Here is a 6,287-nt window from a genome sequence, read left to right as displayed (position 1 = left end):
TGGAGACTTCTTTAATATTAGACATTGCTCATCAGCAATTATTGACAAATTGAAACACACACCTGTCCCTCGTCTTACAAGACGTAGCTGCTCGATCCTGCCGATTCACGGAGAGGCCAGCCAGCTCTACATTATCTGTGACATCGCTTAGCCACGTCTCAGTGAAACATAAGATATTATAGTTTTTAATCTCCAGTTGGTATTATAGTCTTGATCGTAGATTGTCCAGTTCTTTTTCCAATGATTGCACGTTGGCCAATAATACGGAGGGTAGTGATGGTTTACCTACTCGTCTGCGAATTCTTACAAGGCACCCCGCTTTCGTCCCCCTTTTTCCCCGTCTTTTCTTCACGCGGATGACGGGATTTGGGCCTTGTCTCAACAAAGCAGTATATCCTTTGGGTCGGACTCACTAATGAAAACATCTTTGTCCAGTTTGAGTTGAGTAATCGCTGGTCTGATGTGTCATAAGAGACGTTATGTACAAAATGAGTTACAAACAATGGAAAAAAAACTAACAAAATAGCACAATTGGTCAGGAGCCCGTAAAACAGAATCCATCCCCTCCAGCGCCATTATCACTTGGTCACCTCCCTGACCAAGGCCAAGGCCGAGTCTTGGTGGTTCCAAACATCTTCCATTTAAGAATGAGGGAGGTAACTGTGTTCTTGGGGACCTTCAAGGCTGCAGAAGTTTTTTGTTAACCTTCCCCAGATCTGTGCCTCGACAAAATCCTGTCATGGAGCTCTACGGACCACAGGTGGACTCCAATCAAGTTGTGGAAACATCTCAAGGATGATCAATGGAAACAGGAGGTATCTGAGCTCAATTTTGAGTCTCATAGCAAAGGGTCTGAATACTTATGTAAATAAGGTATTTCAGATTTTTTTATAAATACAACCTGTTTTCGCTTTGTCATTATGGGGTATTGTGTGTAGATTGATGAGGATAAAAAACTACATTTAATTAGGCTGTAACATAACAAAAGGTTATGAATACTTTCTGAATGCACTGAATGTGCAGATATATGCACCACCATTGCTCTTTCTCGCACTCTGCTGTGTGTGATTCTTGCTAGCTGTCACTCAAATGATGAGGGACTGACTCTCATTGGCTGGAATTCGAATTGCTAGGGGGCTGGTCCACATGGGGGGGAAATAGAGGTAAATTTGCACAGCATAGCTTCCAGAAAACAGTCGCTTTCAAACTTGGGATATCTTGGCAAATTGAAATAAGACAGGAATTCTGTGCATACATTATGCATGTATGAATTACACATTGACACATCCATCCCAAAGTGGGAGGTTTAAAGTGGGGGGGGCACCCTCCCGGGGGGGCACCCTCCCAATCCCCATGTCAAACCACTTACAACCTAATCAATGCTCCCACATTCCCTCCATCGCTCTATCCATCCCCCTAACCTGTTATCATGGGTCCAGAACAATGACTTAGTGATTGAGTGAGGGAACAGCTGAGAGAGGAAACGAGACTCTCGGACAACTGTGAGGGATTGACAACAGAGACAGATGAATGAGATAGGAGGGGGGATGGACCATTGATGGCACAATGGTGAAACAGGCATCAATCAGGCTGCAGGCACTTTCCAGCTGCACAGGCCTGGCTGCAGTAATCTGCCCTCACTGGCCCATATACAACAGGATTAAAACAGACAAGCTTCCTCACAGCCAGACGCACTGTTCATCATCCTGTTCATCATCATCATCATCATCATCCTCCCCGTTCTCCATCCAACATCTCTGTCGTCGTCGTCATCATCATCATCATCAGAGCATATACTGTATTTGGAGAGTTATGACAACTTTTAGAATGTTGAATATTGTTCTAATTCTCAACATTCAGTTACATATCATTGTTTCAGTATTCCCCGTGTAATGTTAATGCAGAGCTAACATGGCTGCCATAGTTGTAGTGTCATGTAAATGCATCATAATGCTCATTCTAGGCAATCAGTTTTATAGTATTTAGAAAATATATATTCGTCATGTAATGTTAATGGGGAGCTAACTTGGCTGCCATAGAATGGCTTCCGTGTAAATGTACCATAATGCTGAAACCGCATTGGCCCAACTCTCTAAATACATGGCTCGGATCATCATCATTCCTATCAGTGTCCCCATCTCCCTCCCACAGAGAGATGACCGAAGCAGGGCAACTACATTCACATCCACCAGAGCATGACTAATCTCAGACGGACAACGCCATGAGGGCAGCTTGACCACATCTGATGGATCTGACAAGTATATCTAAAAGAACCTCAGGTTCACACACAGACACAAATGCACATACACACACACACCACTTCAGGGCCTGGACATACAGTGACTGCAGCAGATCTTTTGTTGACATTTCAAAAGACCAAATAAGTTACATGAGGCTAACACGCGTGAAGCCAACCGCAGTTGACATTTCATAAGACCTAAAAGCACTCATGGCAAAAAGCTTTTGACACCTCACCCAGACCAAAGACACACTCTGTACCCATTGCAAAATACTGTTGACATTTCATGAAACCTCCACACACACACACACACACACACACACACACACACACACACACACACACACACACACACACTGCATGCATGACTACAGTATGAGATTAATGATTACAGTGTGAGGGTAATGATTAGTGTGGGGGTAGTGATTACAGTGTGAGGGTAATGATTACAGTGTGAGGGTAATGATTACAGTATGAGAGTAATGATTACAGTATGAGGGTAATGGTCACATTATGTGGGTAATGATTAAATTATGAGGGTAATGATTATAGTGTGAGGGTAGTGATTATACAGTGCCTTGCAAAAGTATTCGGCCCCCTTGAACTTTGCAAACTTTTGCCACATTTCAGGCATTTCAGGCAAACATAAAGATATAAAACTGTATTTTTTTGTGAAGAATCAACAACAAGTGGGACACAATCATGAAGTGGAACGACATTTATTGGATATTTCAAACTTTTTTAACAAATCAAAAACTGAAAAATTGGGAGTGCAAAATTATTCAGCCCCCTTAAGTTAATACTTTGTAGCGCCACCTTTTGCTGCGATTACAGCTGTAAGTCGCTTGGGGTATGTCTATCAGTTTTGCACATCGAGAGACTGACATTTTTTCCCATTCCTCCTTGCAAAACAGCTCGAGCTCAGTGAGGTTGGATGGAGAGCATTTGTGAACAGCAGTTTTCAGTTCTTTCCACAGATTCTCGATTGGATTCAGGTCTGGACTTTGACTTGGCCATTCTAACACCTGGATATGTTTATTTTTGAACCATTCCATTGTAGATTTTGCTTTATGTTTTGGATCATTGTCTTGTTGGAAGACAAATCTCTGTCCCAGTCTCAGGTCTTTTGCAGACTCCATCAGGTTTTCCTCCAGAATGGTCCTGTATTTGGCTCCATCCATCTTCCCATCAATTTTAACCATCTTCCCTGTCCCTGCTGAAGAAAAGCAGGCCCAAACCATGATGCTGCCACCACCATGTTTGACAGTGGGGATGGTGTGTTCAGCTGTGTTGCTTTTACGCCAAACATAATGTGTTGCATTGTTGCCAAAAAGTTAAATTTTGGTTTCATCTGACCAGAGCACCTTCTTCCACATGTTTGGTGTGTCTCTCATGTGGCTTGTGGCAAACTTTAAACAACACTTTTTATGGATATCTTTAAGAAATGGCTTTCTTCTTGCCACTCTTCCATAAAGGCCATATTTGTGCAATATACAACTGATTGTTGTCCTATGGACAGAGTCTCCCACCTCAGCTGTAGATCTCTGCAGTTCATCCAGAGTGATCATGGGCCTCTTGGCTGCATCTCTGATCAGTCTTCTCCTTGTATGAGCTGAAAGTTTAGAGGGACGGCCAGGTCTTGGTAGATTTGCAGTGGTCTGACACTCCTTCCATTTCAATATTATCGTTTGCACAGTGCTCCTTGGGATGTTTAAAGCTTGGGAAATCTTTTTGTATCCAAATCCGGCTTTAAACTTCTTCACAACAGTATCTTGGACCTGCCTGGTGTGTTCCTTGTTCTTCATGATGCTCTCTGCGCTTTTAGCAGACCTCTGAGACTATCACAGTGCAGGTGCATTTATACGGAGACTTGATTACACACAGGTGGATTGTATTTATCATCATTAGTCATTTAGGTCAACATTGGATCATTCAGAGATCCTCACTGAACTTCTGGAGAGAGTTTGCTGAAAGTAAAGGGGCTGAATAATTTTGCACGCCCAATTTTTCAGTTTTTGATTTGTTAAAAAAGTTTGAAATATCCAATAAATGTCGTTCCACTTTATGATTGTGTCCCACTTGTTGTTGATTCTTCACAAAAAAATACAGTTTTATATCTTTATGTTTGAAGCCTGAAATGTGGCAAAAGGTCGCAAAGTTCAAGGGGGCCGAATACTTTCGCAAGGCACTGTAGTATGGAGGTAATGATTACAGTGTGAAGGCAATGATTACAGTGTGGGGGTAATGATTTAAAAAAGGAAAACAAATATTAAACCTTTATTTAACCAGGTAGGCTAGTTGAGAACAAGTTCTCATTACAATTGCAACCTGGCCAAGATAAAGCAAAGCAGTTCGACACATACAACAACACAGAGTTACACATGGAGTAAAACAAACAAAAGATGGGCTATGTACAGGTGCAGTAATCTGTGAGCTGCTCTGACAGCTGGTGCTTAAAGCTACTGAGGGAGATAAGTGTTTCCAGTTTCAGAGATGTTTGTAGTTTGTTCCAGTCATTGGCAGCAGAGAACTGGAAGGAGAGGTGGCCAAAGGAAGAGTTGGTTTTGGGGGTGACCGTTTTAGGGAGCGTTTGACAGTGATGAGTGGAGGTCGTTTGACCGTTGACCCATTACGGATGCAGGCAATGAGGCAGTGATCGCTGAGATCTTGGTTGAAAACAGCAGAGGTGTATTTAGAGGGCAAGTTGGTTAGGATGATATCTATGAGGGTGCAAGTGTTTACGGCTTTGGGGTGGTACCTGGTAGGTTCATTGATAATTTGTGTGAGATTGAGGGCATCAAGCTTAGATTGTAGGATGGCTGGGGTGATAAGCATGTTCCAGTTTAGGTCACCTAGCAGCACGAGCTCTGAAGATAGATGGGGGGCAATCAGTTCACATATGGTGTCCAGAGCACAGCTGGGGGCAGAGGGTGAGAGACTTGTTTTTAGAGAGGTGGATTTTTAAAAGTAGAAGTTCAGATGGTTTGGGTACAGACCTGGATAGTATGACAGAACTCAGAAGACTATCTTTGCAGTAGATTGCAACACCGCCCCCTTTGGCCATTCTATCTTGTCTGAAAATGTTGTAGTTAGGGATGATGATTTCAGAATTTTTGGTGTTCTTCCTAAGCCAGGATTCAGACACGGCTAGAACATCCGGGTTGGCAGAGTGTGCTAAAGCAGTGAATAAAACAAACTTAGGGAGGATGCTTCTAATGTTAACATGCATGAAACCAAGGCTATCACGGTTACAGAAGTCATCAAAAGAGAGCGCCTGCAGTGGTTAAGGGCGCTGTACTGCAGCGCCAGCTGTGCCATCAGAGACTCTGGGTTCGCGCCCAGGCTCTGTCGTAACCGGCCGCGACCGGGAGGTCCATGGGGCGACGCACAATTGGCCTTGCGTCGTCCGGGTTAGGGAGGGCTTGGTTGGTAGGGATGTCTTTGTCTCATTGCGCACCAGGGACTCCTGTGGCGGGCCGGGCGCAGTGCGCTCTAACTAGCTGCGGGCGATTCCCTGATCCACCTCTACGCAGACGACACCATTCTATATACTTCCGGCCCGTCCTTGGACACTGTGCTATCTAACCTCCAAACGAGCTTCAATGCCATACAGCACTCCTTCCGTGGCCTCCAACTGCTCTTAAACGCTAGTAAAACCAAATGCATGCTTTTCAACCGTTCGCTGCCTGCACCCGCACGCCTGACCAGCATCACCACCCTGGATGGTTCCGACCTTGAATATGTGGACATCTATAAGTACCTAGGTGTCTGGCTAGACTCTAAACTCTCCTTCCAGACCCATATCAAACATCTCCAATCGAAAATCAAATCAAGAGTAGGCTTTCTATTCCGCAACAAAGCCTCCTTCACTCACGCCGCCAAACTTACCCTAGTAAAACTGACTATCCTACCGATCCTCGACTTCGGCGATGTCATCTACAAAATTGCTTCCAACACTCTACTCAGCAAACTAGATGCAGTTTATCACAGTGCCATCCGTTTTGTCACTAAAGCACCTTATACCACCCACCACTGCGACTTGTATGCT

The sequence above is a fragment of the Oncorhynchus mykiss genome, chromosome 9 (genome assembly GCF_057628025.1).
Source record: "Oncorhynchus mykiss isolate SJ-2025 chromosome 9, ASM5762802v1, whole genome shotgun sequence".
Lineage (NCBI taxonomy): Eukaryota > Metazoa > Chordata > Actinopteri > Salmoniformes > Salmonidae > Oncorhynchus > Oncorhynchus mykiss.
Note: the sequence above shows the minus strand (reverse complement) of the source record.